The sequence below is a fragment of the Acinonyx jubatus genome, chromosome D2, assembly GCF_027475565.1.
Source record: "Acinonyx jubatus isolate Ajub_Pintada_27869175 chromosome D2, VMU_Ajub_asm_v1.0, whole genome shotgun sequence".
Lineage (NCBI taxonomy): Eukaryota > Metazoa > Chordata > Mammalia > Carnivora > Felidae > Acinonyx > Acinonyx jubatus.
This window is the reverse complement of record NC_069393.1, coordinates 75,629,971-75,646,015: the sequence shown is the minus strand read 5'-3', so window position 1 is coordinate 75,646,015 and position 16,045 is coordinate 75,629,971. Positions and strand designations below refer to the sequence as shown.

Here is a 16,045-nt window from a genome sequence, read left to right as displayed (position 1 = left end):
TTTTCATGTTTATTTAGTTTTGAGAGAGAGAAAGAGAAAGGGTGAGCAGGGGAGGGGCAGAGAGAGAGAGAGAGAGAGAGAGAGAGAGAGACAGAATCTGAAGCAGGCTCCAGGCTCTGAGCTGTCAGCACAGAGCCGGACGTGGGGCTCAAACCCACAAACTGTGAGATCATGACCTGAGCTGAAGTCAGACGCTTAACTGACTGAGCCACCCAGGTGCCTCCCGGTTCTATTTAAAAGGACCTTTTCTTTATCCATCCACCCATCCATCCATCCATCCATCCACCCGTCGGTCTGTCCGTCCCTAGCACTTCCAAGGTGCTGGGCTCTACCCTAAGGGTGTCACACATATAAAGGTGTTCAACCTTCCCAACCGTCCTAAGTGTTAGCGGCTGTGCTGGTCTCCATGTTGCTAACGAGGAAACAGAGGTTCGGAGGAGTTAGGGTGCCCCAGCCCAAGCTTTCAGGCTGTGTCTGCACTCCCACCCCCGGACTTCACAGCCCTCCCCTAGGACAAGCCCCTCCTGTCCCTCCCACCTCCCCCCGCATGCCTGGAGCCCTGGGACAAATGGCTTCGTCCCTCCTGTCTGCATCAGAAGCAGCTCCGCCCTGTGACCTCCCAGGTTCCCGTCAGTCCCGCGGCCCGAGACTCTGAAGTCAGACGATCGGCTGCCTGACGTGCTGTGCCTTTGACGCTGTGGCAGCCAGAAAGATCCGGAGACCCGCGGCAGAGGTGGGTGTCAGGCCTCAAGCTGGACTCGAGGCAGCCCTGACAAAGGCCAAGTGCTTATTAGATGGTCTTGTACGTGGACCGTTAGCACCCTGAACCAGATGTGGCCCAGCTCTCAGAAACGGGTCCTGTGCTCCATTGCGCGTGAGCTGGGACGGGAGAGACGACCGCAGTTATGTGTCCATAGAATTTTCACTTACATGGAACAACCCCTAGACATACATGATTTAGTAACGGCTTCGTCAGTTGTGCTCATAAGCCGCCTGAATTTTTATTAAGAATTATAGCAGGTTTTATGAACATACTGAAAAAGAGAGCCAGTAAGTGTCTCACCCATTTTCCTATATCAGGGGTCACTTATATTGTTGCAGTCAGCTGTCTTACTGGTGGGGGAGAAGATTATCCCTGTAAGAGGGGAGAAAAGCTTTTAAGTGACTGTATTTTCTAAAGGCTCTAGTGATCAGAAATGTCTTAGGGTGACTTCTGCGCATGAGCCAGGTTTTGCGATGTTGTAGTCCAGAGCCCCGCAGAGCATGGCTTTTACTGTAGACGGGCGCAGTGCCCCTTTCCCTGTGACTCCAGAGAGTTCCCAGCTGTCTTCCAGGGGGATTTAGGGGAAAGGGTTGCGGGGCTCCACAGAAGGGAACTTGGGGAAAGGGAAAGTTGGGGTTCGCTCTTTTAGGCGAACGTCTCCTTACAGGCACTGCGTGGGGCTGGGCTTGTCCCCAGAGGAGTTGCTCACATGGCTTCGGAGATCTTATGCGCCGGCCCCGCCTGGGACCTGGCTTGGAGCCTGGGCTTAGGGAGGGAGCAGATTGGGGGCCGGGAAGGCCCTGTAGGGCTGGCCCAGAGGGCTGGCAGACGGGGAGGGGGCCAGCAGAGGTCTGCATGTGGAGAAGGCCTCACAGTATTTGAGATCACCTCCCAGTTCTTCTGGGGCGTGCTTCATGGCCATCCGAGAGCTGAGGCTTGGGGCAGGGTATTTAATAAGGGGACAAAACCCCAAACCCCGACAATTACAATTGGCTATAAAAAGTGCCACAGAAGGGTATGGAGATGGGGAGGGCAGAGACCAACTGGAATATGGTGAGCCAGGAAATTGTTCACAGATGGGGTGTGAGACGTTTGAGCTGGACCTGAGGGGTGAGCAGGGTTTGAAGGACGCGGGTAGTTGGGAAAAGGCGTTCCATCTCCGGTCTCAGCGCCAAAGACTCATTTCTTGCAGAGAAGTGGGGGAAGGGCCACGTGACCCATCAGGCAGCTTTTAGGTGTGGGAAATAGAGTCAGATTAAGGGAACTCCATGATTCCCCTCCTACCTGTGTTCCCCCCCCCCACTTGGCTCCAAAATAACCTACTGAGTAGCTTCTCTGGATCAAAGCCGGTTGCCCAAATCCTCATCTGATGGGAGTGGGAGCACCTTGCTGCCACTGTGCCTGCCTCCTGGTATGCCCATCTGTGGGTAGTCCCTTCCCACACTGTGCCGTGGTTGGTCTGTGTGACCAGTAGCATATGGCAGAAGTGATCGATAGCGTGTCACTTCCAAGATTAGATTGTAGGAAGACCAAGGGTCCACCTTGGGTATGTTCTCCTCTTCCTGGACCACTTGCCCTGGGGAGCCACCTGCTACGTCATGAGACTGCTCATGATGCAGGCTTGTGGAGAGGTCTATGTGGTAAGGAATACAAGCTTCTAGAAAAAAGTTTATGAGGGACTGAGGTCTGCTAACTACGTAAGTGAGCCTGGAGGCAGAGTTCACCCCCTCCCTTGAGCCTTCGGATGAAATTGCAGCCCTAGTCAAGAGCTTGACTGAAGCCTCATGAGAGTCCTCCACTCAAACCACCCGGCTCAGCTGCTTCTGTTTCCTGACCCGGAGAAATCTGATCTAATAAATGGCTGTTGTTTTAATCTGCTAAATATTGGGCTAACTAGTTATATAGCAATAGGGAACTCTTCTAATGAAATCCAAATATTAAGTGGACTTTCTTTTGAAAAAAAATTTTAATGTTTATTTAGTTTTGAGAGAGACAGAGCGTGAGCAGGGGAGCACAGAGCCTGATGTGGGGCTTGAACTCACGAACCATGAGATCCTGACCTGAGCCAAAGATGGATGCCTAACTGACTGAGCCACCCAGGCACCCTAAGTTTACTTTCTTATGTTACCATTCACTTTCCTGTTTCTGCTCTCTAAAGTCTATACTAGCTAATCAGGAATATGGCTGTGGGGAGTATCAGTCTTCAATTTGGGCAAGAGATGCCTTGGACCGGTGCGTTAGTGGGCCATACTTTGGACCCCTAGTCCTGCCTCCTTCCTTGGGCTAAGAACCTGTAGGGCCCAGAGGATGACAGCCCGTATTGGCTGATTTCCCCACATGGCAACCATCTAGGTACCTGAGATTCTTTGCCCAAAGGTACCCAAACCTGCCTCCAGATTCTCAAGGCAGCAACCCTGGGTGGACCTCCTGAGGGTGAACTATGCTGTTGGAAATAAACACAGGTCTGTGGGTTGCAAAGGGCCGACTGTTCTTGAGGACGTGGCTAGATCTTGGATGTGTGGGTCAGAATGTCTATATGTGTGCTCACGGGGATCCCCCCGTGGCTCCTCTTCAACATTCTGGCAAGAAACTCAGAGAATTCTAAACCTGAACCCAGCCTTCTAAGTCACTGTGAGGGTCTATTTGTCAGGAGGACAGAATGGGTTTTATTCAGCAGCTTGTGGCTGCGATCTATAACTTTTAAGTATTTAGATATAGGTAACTATGTCTCCATTTTATTCTTGTTCTGGGCCCTATAAATGTTAAAGTCAATTATGGTCACTTGATTTCAAAAGGGATTTGTAGGAAATACTTGCTTGGAACCAGAGCTGGTCAACCTACAGGTAGGAAAACTTTTCTAGCTCTTAGAATCTGAAACGAAATGGAAATGAATCAAGCTTCCATTTTTATCTTCAGCTCTGTTTATCTAGATAGATAGATGGGTTACCTAGCTACTGTCTATCGACTGGATACCCATCTACCTACCTAAATACCTAAAAATACCTTTCCCTTTTAGGACATTTTTCTCCTCTAAGAATGTTTTCTGCTCTATTCAACCCTTCTTATTTCCCTTGTAGCCACCTCATCTATTTCCTTTGGGGCATTCTTCTCAAGGATTGCTTTTTACCATTGGGCTGGTTGGCCCAAGCTATTAGACACACTGGTGAATTGGTGGGATTATTAGATTTCTGAATTCCGTATCTCTGCCATTCCCAATTAGAAGAAGACTTTGGCTTCTGCCATTTCTCACGCTGAAAAACACTCCCTTCTGGACTTGTTCTTTCATGACGCTCTCTTGGTACTCGTTCAGGAGTTGATACATTTTAGTGGCAGAAGAAAGCGATGGGATCTCTGTATCTGTTTATATTTTGTTGACTTGTGAAGCTCCTAGTCTATATTATTTGTGTGTAGGAATTGTAGCCACTGGGGGAAAGATCTAGAAAGGGAGCCCTTTTCTGTTCCAGCTGGAACTGGGACCTTAAACATAAACCATATTGCATTTGAAAATGGCCTTGTAGCTTTATCGTGCTCCCAGGAATCTTATCGCATTCTTGTGTTCTAATGAAATCCAAAAGAAACTGGCTGGCCATTAGTAGACTCAGTGACCATTACACAATGCTCAGGTTACCCGACCCATATCTTTCCTTCCCCAAAGTATGCGATAGCACCATTTTAGTAAATATGATACAGGAAAGCAATTTTCAAGTTATTTCCTGGTATCTAAGTGCATTTAATAATGTACAAGTTCAAGATTATTGGGGGGATAGTTTTCTTAATCAGTGTATACGTATTTGTGTGTGTGTGCATGCACCCATGGCCGTATTAATTTTCTGAAAACCTGATTTTATTTCGAGGTTGTCCCATAAGCCTTCTGGCCAGGTGAGAATGGGCTTGTCTATGAGAAATGCTGGTTCTCTCAGCATTGTGTAGCATCGAACAGCACAGACAGAGTGTTCCTAGTTATCAGTGTAACTCTAAAAGACACGTTTATTTAATCCTGACTCGTAGGACTTCGGCCATCAAGACCCTCCTTCTCCTTTGCCAGCAAAGTAATTGCTACCACATTTAACTTTATGAATGTGGTGCCATTTCCCTGCAATTGTGGTTAACTAAGGAGAAATCCTGAGACACATAAACCTTGGTTTCTATGAGACATATACGTATGTCATTGAAATATGAGAGCTCCCCTTTACAATGGTATCCTTTTAGAGAGCCAGAGTGGTCCGAGGCTCCTTGGAATGGTTCTTAAAAGACTTTGGCAGTCTTGCAATCTTTTCTTTCTTTTTCTCTCTCTCTCTTTTTCCTTTTCTTTCTTTCTTTCTTTTTTTTTTTTTTTGAAGAGTAGGGGTACAGATTGGGGAAGGAGGGAGGCAAGTGGTCGGGGGATGTTCCCCCCCCCCCCCCGTTGGTTAGGAATCTGGCATTATTCAGTGAAAGCCATTTAGGCCCATTTTTAGGCAGGGGCCTTAGAGTCTGACCACATTTGAAACACTCACCCTGTAAATTTTCCAATTTGTTGATGGGCTTCCAAGGGGAACATCTCCAAAGTGCAGTGACTGATGACAGTCTCTGCGTTGAGATCAAAGCTTCGGTGTTCTGTCTGTTGACACCTGAGAACATTATCAGAGGGAATATTGAACTGTCAGCGGCAGATGTAAAGGAATTATTTACCAGAGATCTAGCGAATCCTCGGGGACTAGAAACGCAGTCATCTGTAGAAAACACAACATTTGAAAACTAGCTTCTAACCTTCTAGCAGCTTCGGTCTGGCCCTCGCTGTGGCAACCATCTTGAATTTGTAGTTACAGGGAGGGCGTTGACTCGCCTCCACTCATGGCTCCGTGGCACGCCATTTCTTGAGTGAATGCCAGGGGAGCAGCCACGTCCACATTCGATTTGCTACTGCTTTGAGTTTCCCAAAAGAACCATAACATTCAGGAAATAAACAGACACCAGGGAGAGCATTTCTGCTCCAACATACACACGTGTATGACCTCACATCCGTGTGAGCGTGTGTTTGGAAAGTTGGTCGGCACATTCATAATAACTGTGCCCTTCTGCACGTCTCCGCGTTTCTCAGTCATCATGCCCAAGTCCCCACAACGCTCAGGTGAGGTGAGTTTGTCCTCCCTCTAAACGTGTGGGTTAGGAAATGGAAATAACAGCTGGGTAAGATGGCAGATAAAATGGCAGGAGAAGCTCAGGGTGTCTGAGCCGGGTGTGGGGGGCTGTCACCAACTCTTCCACGCTGCACATATTTACTGAGCGCCTTTTGCTTGCCAGCCCCCAGGACGGACAAAACAGAAGCCCTCCCCATCCTAGTGGGGGTGTCATGCTTCAAACACACAATCACACAGACATAATTGTGACTGGTGAGAACCGCTCCTACAGCTAAGGACGGGACGCTCAACGGGAGTGAAGCTGGGGAACCTTGTTTAGATTGTCAGGGCTGTGGGGGGGGGGGGGACACTTAGGGATGTCCCTGTCCCAGGAAGTAACATTTCAATTGAGACCCGGAGCCACGGTTGGTCGGGGAAGAGCTAGGAAAGAACTTTGGAGGCTGAGGGAAGGGCATGTGCAGAGGCCATGATGGAAGGAAGGTCTTGACCCGTTGAAAGTCTTGGCTGGATCCCAAGGGAAGAGGTGGGAGGTGGGGAAGTCAGAGGGGTCAGGCCAGGGTAGTAGGAAAGTACCCCACCTCCACAAGGAAAAAGATAGGGCCGCCTTTCAGTTCCTGGGAAGGTTGTGATTCAACTTCGGAAAATTAAAACATCCATAAGGCAATTTGATAAAAAAAATATCCCCCACTCTACTGAACTCCGACAGGAATTCTAAACCTATTGCTGATATAAATCACTCTGCAGAGTGTGTGGGTGGGGAACTTCTGTCTGATCGTTTCAGGAATCCCAGATCTATCATTGACTTGCGCAGGAAGAGCCCGCAGAAGAATGAGACTTGTGTTTGAGTTGATCTTCCGAGAAGATTTGCAACATAACTCTTTCAGCTTTGTTTGGATACACTGGCTCATGTCAATATATTCTACAAATGTTCCTTTAGTGATTTTGAAATACACGGATTTCAGGGCAACAAAAAGTGTTCTTCTTGTTTAAATGCTAGAGCCAAATACCATTCTCAAACTTTTCAGACCGAAGCCTTCACCAGGGCCATTATCAGAGAGACTCCAAGTGGGGAACTAGGAATAAAATGCAGCTTCACATAGCTCTCCATCTCTTCCACCCATGTGGCCAGGCCTACTCGGAACTTGGCCAGATCTCCCCCCTTGAGAAGAAATCACTGAGAAGTTGAGTCTCTGCCTTATCGACTCTATGATAGGATAAGAGAAAATTTTACTCTGCCAGATTTCCAAGATGATTTAAAAAGGTACACAAAATGGGCTGTGAAGAACTTTCCGTGTGTCCGTTCGACAAGTAGGTAGCGAAGGTTTGCCGTGTGCCACATCCTGGGCTCAGGTTTTCTAAGGGACTCCCCCCTCCCCAAGAAAACAGTCCAACCTGTCTTTGCAGAACTTACAATTTGATGAGGACCTAAAACCAAAGGTCTTCTCCCCAAAAGTTGTGTCGGGAAGTATTACGTGGCTAGTTCCAACAGAAAAGGCGATCGGAGTTCAGAGGATGCAGTGATTTGGGTGCGTAGGGGGATCTGGAAATGGGGGTGGGAAGGGATGGGGAGAGGCAAGCTTGGAATGTGAGGTGAGCATTCACAGGGAGACACGAATGAAGGAAGGGACCATGGTTGGGTGAGGGGAGTACGGAAGCCACGTGTGGGGGAAACCATGGCTTCTTGAGGAAGAGAGATTGCCTGCCGTAGATACGATGAGGGGACTGCTATAAAGGAAAAGCTTGCAGGTCCCCAGTAGAGCTCTGGATGGGGGAGGGAGGGATTGGTACCTCCAGGGCCATGTCTTCGTTGGTTTCATACCCATCTATTGACTTTTCTTTCGCCCCCAATTCTAAACCTCATGCATATGCAATGTTAGAACAGGGAAAACACAGAAAACTATAAAGAATAAGAATAGCCCACAATCCTGCTGTACAGAGATGACCTCTGTTAGCATAGCAGCGTGTATTTATTTATACAGGCGTGTGTGTATTTACACATAGACACGCACGTATTTTTAGAAAAAAAAACGTGTTCAGAGCACTAACAAAAGTTATGGGTTTTGCTTAATTGTGTATCAGGATTGTGGTGTTGTGGTCTCTGAGAATTCTATCTTAATGGCTGCAGACTATGCTATGGAGAGGACCTGCGGGCATTTCCTCGCCTTCTCATTTTTATGAGGCACTTATGTAACTTTGAAATCTTTGCTGTGTCAATAACCATGTGAGAAACCCTCTGGAAACCTAACGTGTAACATTTGTTTTCATTTCTTGTTATTTCCTTAGGATGAATTTCTAGATGGGTAACACTGGGTCAAGCAGGATAAACGTGTTCTGTGCTTTTGGCACAGTTTCAAATGGTGAGGGGGCCCGCTCATAACCTGTTTGCTCTTTGATGGGAGCAAACATTGTCTCATTTGGCTTGCTTCTGCCCCAGGGTTATCACTTTTGTGCCTGTCTCCGCAATTTTTCCAAACCAGGGATGGATTCCAGTGCCCAAGAGGGTGAGGGCTTCGCAGTGTTAAAGATCACAGAGGAAAACTGCCTGGGGTGGCGGATAAACAAAATGTGGCAAATCCACACAGTGGAATATGAATCAGCCATAAAGAGGAATGAAGTTCTGGTACACGCTACAGGGTTTGTGGACTTCAAAACATTGTGCTAAGTGAAAGAAGCAGGACACAAAGGATCCCATGTTGCATGATTCCATTTATATAAAATACACAGAATAAGCAAGGGAGTGGGTGAATGGGGGGAGCGACTGCCCAATGGGTACGGAGTGTCCTTTAGGGGTGATGAACATGTCTTGGAACTAGGTGGGGGTGATGACGGCATAGCCTTGTGAATTACCTAATGCCACCGGGTTGTATGCTCTAAATTAGTTAAGATGATGCATTTTATGTTATGTGACTTTGCCTCAATGAAAAAAAAAAAGGTACCTGGTGTGTATAATTGCTCAGGAAAACAGAAAACAGAACTTACTAGGGATCTCAAGGGTCCTCTTCATCTGTTTTAGCAAATCTGGTCCAGACCAGCTGAGAAGCAAAGTATATTCCTTTTGGAAATAGAAGAAACTAGATCAAAGCTTTGATTCCAGTAGACAACTTTTCTAGTAATTATCCAGGTAAATTTAGATACAGCCCGTTTCTCCTAGCTTTTAATTTCCTTCAGACAGTCTTTCTAATAGGACAAGATCTAGTTTTCTCAATGTTTTTTAAAGACCGCGGGGAGTGCCAACATTTCAATATGGCGGTGGGGTGCTGTTTAATGTAAAGATGATCCCCAGAGCCCACGTTACAGACTTGCTTGCAGAAGTTCATCTTTGTAAGACCTCTCTCTGGTTCTTTAATTACTCATTTCGTGAGGGAATGAGTTATTAACTCTAAAGTTGGCCAGAGAGAGTCTCTGGGAATTAAAGGCTGAATTTAAATTAATAATTAGCTCACCTGGCCTCAATTTTCAGAAGCAAAGTATATTCACATATCTCTGTAAAAGTTGCCAAATAGCTAGCTCATTGGAGTCTCCTAATTATGGGGAAATGGCATTAATCTCTTCCTCTCACTATCTCCGAGATTTAAGATTATTTTTTTTTTTTTATGACAGCTTTGGCTTTGGTTATGCATTAGAATCAGTGTTTCCGAATGTTTAAAGTTATTGATATAAAATAAAAATAGTATTTTGTCTGAAAAAGTGAAGAAGGATAGAGAATGTTTAGAAAATTCCATTTAGAAAGTTAGCGGTGATGGAAATGAAGTTTCCATTAGTCTTATTAACAAAGCCTAGGGGACTTTTGAAAGGTATTTTAATAGAAAAACCTAGCTCAAGAGACTTACAATTAAACCCCAAAGATGAAGAAAAATTAACTCTCTCATCTTTACAGTTACTAGACTCGTGACGGAGAAAAACCTGTGTCAAAGATGAGCCCTCCCAAACAAAGACTGAGTCCCCCCCCCCCCTTCCTTCTTTTCTTCCATGAACATTTGTTCTGCAGTGTCTACCTGCCTTGCGTAATGCTAAGCCCCATTGACACAAAGGCTATGAGAGTTTTTGACGCCAGGGTTCTTACTGAGAGTCCAAGACATGTAGATAAATAATATCGGTGCAAAGCAGATAGAAATATGCCCTATAATTAGTGCAACCAATTCTATACAGAGGGAAACTACGCTTACTTGCTAGGAGATTTGAGATTTCATAGAGTTGCCCTTGAAAGGCAGATGATCTTTCAAGAGGCAAAGGTGAGAGAGGACATGGCGGGCGGTGGGGGCGGGGAGGGGGGAACAGCCAAGTATGCAAGTAGCGGGGTGAGCGGGCAGGGGGGTCATGGTCTGCTCGAGGCACAAGGGCTGCTTATTTGGCTGAAGCATGGTTCCCGAAAGAGGAGAGTGGAGTGTGAGACCGTATAGACAGGGGCACACGGGCAGGTGAGAACCGAAAGTCAGGTGGAGCTGGATGCCAGAGAATCATGGAGCAGAAATGGAGAATGGACATTGGAAGGGGCCCATCTGGTTGGGTGTTCCGGGCCTTCTCTTGTGAGGTCCTTCGAGGACACTAACTGTTCCCTTGGTCAAGCCACTTTGCTATACTTGTCTCTCCTTCCCCTCTAACAAAAGCCCTTACGTGGAGGGAGAAATATGCCATGTTCTAAGAGCACTTAGAAATCTTGGACTTAAAAGGCACTTTTTTTTTTTTTAATTTAAAAATAAAACAAAGCACTTCTCATTTTATTTGGGGCCGTGATTCTGTGGTGCGTTGAAAGAAGTAAACTATTCTCTGGCAGCAAATTCCCCTCCAGCATCTGAGGACTTACAGCCAAGTGCGGGAGGGATACATTGACTCCTGGGGAGTTTCATCTCAAACACCTTATTCTGGGGGGAGGGGGTGGTGAACATACACATTGGACACTAGAGAGGGTCCTGGGATAGAGGGGAGGGGACTTCTTGAGTATAGGGAGTAGGAGGAAGCTCCCGGAAGATGTGCTGGAGGCCATAACGAGCCTGGGCAGGGAGACCAGCAAAGCAGGCAGTTATCAAGACCAGGGCACGTTTCTTTCCCAAAAGGCTTTTGTACAACGAAAGCCTTTAAAGACGCCGGCATTGCAAATAGTTGATGGTTCAGTTTGCTCGAGTGGGATTGCTGCCCGGTCCTTTTCTACACTTGATTCAGAAATTCCTATTTGGGGCACCTGGGTGGCCCACGGGTCGAGTACCCGACTCTTGATTTCGACTCAGCTCAAGATCCCAGGGTTGTGGGATCAAGCCCCATGTTGGGCTCTGTGCTGAGTGTGGAGCCTGCTTGGGATTCTCTCTCTCCCCGTCTCTTTCTCTCTCTCTCTCTCTTTTTCCCTCTGCCTCTTTTCCCCGCTTGCGTGTGCTCTCTAAAAAAATGAAACAGGCAGTTAAGCATCCAACTTCAGCTCAGGTCACGATCTCGCAGTTTGGGGGTTCCAGCCCCACATCAGGCTTTGTGCTGATAGCTCGGAGTCTGGAGCCTGCTTCAGATTCTATGTCTCCCTCTCTCTCTGCCCTTCCTCCGCTCGTGCTCTGTCTCTCTCTCTCAAAAATAAATAGACACTAAAAAATTTTTTTAATGTGAAAGCGATTCCTATTTGCCACCCATCCATCAAGATTGTATATTATTATGCCCTCCCCAAGTGAAGGTGTCCTTGTATGATTGCTGACCCACTGTCCTTACCCACCCTCTTACGCATCCCATAGACTTTAACTTGCACGACAGTACATGGTATCTCTATCTTATTCGCCTAGGAAGCTGCCTGGCACATGGTGGGTGCTAAGTAAATATCAAATAAATTCATTAACTCCTTATCATGCTTTAATTCATTTCTCCCATATTATGTACCTACTGTTCTAGGCCTTCTGCTAATTGTGGACATACAAAAAGGAATAAACGACATGCCCTTTGCACCCAAGAAGCTAACATTGGGTAGCAGGTAAAAGAACACAGTAGGACATTTGTTTGGTAATAGTTCTACAGCGAGAAGGGAAGGAGAAACTACCTTTATCAAATACCCCGCATGTACCTGTCACTTGATGTTTTCCATGCGGTGTGTTTTTCTTGCGTCACTTCCGTAAGGAAGGATCTCATCCCACTGGTGAAGAAACCGAGGCTCTGAGAGAGAGTTACTTATTTACTGACAATAAAAAGTGCTGTCAGAGTCCCAGAGGAGGCGGGGTGGTTCATTCTTTGGGGAGAAAGGAGGTAGAACTGGTCAAGGGCGACGAGTGCATTGAGACTTGAAACGAGCAGGATCGTACCCTGCGGAAGGAGAGGGGAGGTGGGATGGGAGGGTCTTTCTGGTGTTGCTTTCGAGTGGCGACACGAGAGGGCAACACCAATTTCGAATAGGAAAGGCAGTAAAATATAGATCGTCAATAAACATGGCCCACAGACTTGCGCACCTGGAAATGAAAAATACGGTGACTGTTCCCTACATAGCTAACATTCTGTTTCCATGGAGTCCCTCGCCAAATCAAGAAATGACCTACTTGCTGTTCAGCTTCTTTTTTAGGACAGTAGTGACGAGGAGGAGACCCGTTTGTCTTCCCAGAAGTGGATGATGGTCTTAAAATTAGTAGGCTGAGTCAACATTTTCAAGTGCTGATGCCTACCATCAACAGATTCTATTTCCCTTAAAGAATTCCTTATCTTTCAGAAGAGAAGGATGCACAAAATGTTATTAATTCCTAAGTTTCCAGTTGCTCCCTTCTGCTTTGGACAGTAGAAGGGACAACAGCCTTTGTTTGGTGTTTAGCCATAAAATACGCCTCCAAACAATCTTCTTCCCACCCCCTCCCCTGCCATCTCTAAATTATATGGGTCATCGCCTCGCCCTCACTCCCAATTTGACAATCCCACTCTGGTGTGAGAAGAAACGAACAGTATCATGTTCCTTTGCCCTAAACAGTTAATTCATCTCACATGGTTGAGTGGCTCATTCCCAGGAAGTGCCTGCCCAGGGTCAGCCCCAACTGTCACCGGGGGTGAAGGCTCTGGGTGGCAACAGATACCCCTCCTTCCTGCCTCCTCCCACCCCACCCCACCCCCGCCTCCAGAGAACGCCAGTTATTCCGATAATGAAAAATAAAAACAATGTTTCATGTGTCCATCTTTCCTAATTCAAATACCCGACGCGTTATACTGTTATCAGTTAAAAACGTGGAACCGATATCAGGAATTTGGAGAAGCTTGAAGAAGTTCTATTTGTTGGATGATTCCCCCAAATTTAAGAGAGATGACTCAAAGAAAAGAAATGAATCCGTGTAGAATTAAAATGTGTTTTCACTGCCAGATTGAAAATCCCCCCGCCCTCCCCCCCCCGCAAAGCCGTCTTTATGGCCCGGTCTCAGGATTCTAGGTCTGGGTATGAACACAGATCCTTGGATATCTCTGTGCTCCTGGCAGTGGCTCAAATTTTACAATTGTTTTACTGAGGTGTCCGTTGGTATTAGGGCCTCCTGCTTTTGATCACTCTGACTTGCTTTCTCCTTCTGAACTGTGTTTCTGTAACCAATTTACGGGGCTCGGTATTCAATTTCAGCTGCCCCATGGCAGCTGACGAGGACGGCGCGGCCTGACGTTTGAGTTCCTTTTGGCTCTTGCTCCCTCTTAACCATCTTGCTGGCTTTCGTGTCATTGGTAGGCTCGCTGATGACAGGCAGCCGAAGGCCCAGATAAAAGGCCCCTGGGGTGGGGGTGGGGGGCGGGTCTCTCGGCCTCTCGCACACTCATGTCTGTCCACCTCCCAGAAAACCCTGAGTCCCCCCCCGGCGTGGCTCTCTTGGGGTCTGTCCCAAACAAAGAGGAGGGTGCGGGTCGCCCTTGAAGAACATCCAGCTAAGGGAGCGGGCCCACCTTGGATCAGCTCTACAACGAGCTCTCCCTTTGCCCTCAATTTTCTGGGCAATCAGACAAAGCAAGTCGACTATTTTTCTCTTGGAATCAGCGGAAATTTTGTAACCTGACGAGTGATAAATATATATATCTATACATCTGATCAAGACTTCTTTGCCAGGAGAGAAAGTCCTGAAAATCAATAATGCGTTTATTCCTGGTTGACAACGGGGCTGTGGAGTGCTTTCGGGACTTCTTGACCATTTCCAACTTTAAAATTTATAAAACCCCAAGTGCCAGCATCTGTCTCAAATCCAACACCGACCTTCAAAAAGCCCCTTCCAAGAAGACCCACAAATGTACCCTCTTTTTATGACGTGTACCCCCAGAGAAGGGTTTATGGCTCTGCGGTGGGCTGGTCTCCCCTTCTGATGCGGGGCCTCACCCCGTTCACACTCGTCGCCACCTCTCTGTCCTACACCTCTGTCCACAAGGGCCTCGAGACACAGAGGGGGATCTGCCCCTCCTCCACTTGTCTCTTCCCCTGTTGGGATTTGCAGCTCTGGGCAAGGGGACGGGGGTGTAAGTGCAGTGATGTCTTGTGTCCCCTCCCCGCTGCCCTCCAAGCTGCCGCCTGGGGAGAGAGCAAGGCGGTAATGAAGATGCCACGAACGTTTAGCCCCCTTGACCAACCAAGTCCAAAGGGAGGCGGGCAACCGGAGGACTTTATTTAGAAGTCTGCCCCCAGGACAAGGGCTTCAGGACAGGCTGGCTCTTTTCTTGTCTGGTGTTCAGTCCTGCAGAGGGGGCGTTGAGCTGCTCAGACCTTTGTCCCAGAGAGCCTGAACATCCCTCCCCCAGCATTATGTGCAGCGGATGCCCGCGCCTTTCGGACACAGAGGCGTGTGGGGCAGTGGGGCTCGGCCAGTTCAGAGGGGGAAGGGCAGGAGCTGACGCTGGGAACAACGGGGGACCGGGGGCTTGGTGACTCAGGACCCTGTCCACCTCTCAGCTCTTCTCTGACCTCTGCAAACCGGACCAAACAGTGGAATCGCAGGAACACCAAATCTAAGCAGCTTTTCCGGGGCCTTTGTGTTTCTGCTCGAAGCCTTGTTTCCAGATGGAAGGAGTTGTTGAGCGGGGGAGGGTGTCTTCACGTAGAGTACAGTCCGCATTAGGCCGCATGAAATGGGTAATGGTTTTGTCAGTGAGCGGTGGCCACGATCCTGGGTCTCTGATTTTCTTCTAAAGACTGGCTAGAGCCCGGGCTGATACCCAATCGCCCCAGCAGGCTAGGAAAGACGTTGCTTTGAAGCCGACTTAAGTCTGAGATCAAAAACACTTTTAGTCATCACTCAATGTGGGCAAAATTAAAGGGGTGTTGGATAGCCCCAAATCATCCTTATTAAAGAGCAGACGCTCAGACTTCTCCCGACCAAAGTATTCGGGAGGGTGGGAGGGGCCTATTGGGTTATCCGTGTTTCGGTTTTCAGTGAGTTTAGCTTTTCTCTCTTCACATCCATTTTTGATTTGAGCAATGTAGCGAACTGAAGTGTCCGATTAATTCCATTCATGCGCTGTGCTGGTTCATGATGGAAGAACCACCGAGGTCTGACTTTATTTGGAGAAGTAGACCCGAGACGTTCAAGGTCTCTGCCTGCGCGAAAGTACCCAACCACAGTGGAAATTGGGATGAAACACATAACCCTGCTTCTGATGTGTTTCCATGGCTTTGGGGTTTGGATTGAACAGAAAACCTAGAGCAAATAGTCTTGCTGAGGACATCCACTTCTCAACTTTTTTCCGAGCTAGAGAAATGCCAAAATTTTCCAGCCTCAAAAGAATATTCTAATTCAGATCTGGTCCGAATTTGCTCGAGGACCATGAATGTCTTCTCTTTGGGGGTTTTGCCATTGCCGGTGAATATACAAGTTTATTTGCGAGATCTCCGCGGGGATCACACTGACGGCAAGTTACCTACAGCAAGATGTTTAGTCCCAGTTGACGTAAATTTTCGGCTTCTGGGTAGCACATGTCAGTCAGTGCATGCTCTGAGGCTCGAGAAAGAAATTTCCTTCTGCTAGCCTAAACCAGGTGGGATTCGGAGGAGAAATCACGTCGAAAAATAAACCAGACGGTACTTTCTGTCCCCCCTCCCATCATTGATTGAAAGAAAAAACTACTAACCTGCTGTTCTTGATTTGTGTCTGTTCTAATTCTTTAGCGCTCTGATTAAAATTTGATTTATAATTCCAGTTGCATTTTCTGAAGGAAGGGGGCTGTTTTACAGGCAAATTGGAAACCAGATCCAACTGGG

At 47.4% G+C, this 16,045-nt stretch overlaps 1 long non-coding RNA gene across 1 annotated transcript; it reads right to left on the bottom strand.

The window, feature by feature from the left end:
- Positions 1-984: 984 nt before the first annotated feature.
- LOC128312666 (uncharacterized) lies at positions 985-9,129 on the bottom strand. Its single transcript, XR_008292248.1, has 3 exons — positions 8,863-9,129; positions 5,260-5,373; positions 985-1,135 (listed from the first exon to the last, which is right to left on the bottom strand). It is a non-coding gene; the product is annotated as an uncharacterized LOC128312666 (long non-coding RNA).
- Positions 9,130-16,045: the final 6,916 nt, after the last annotated feature.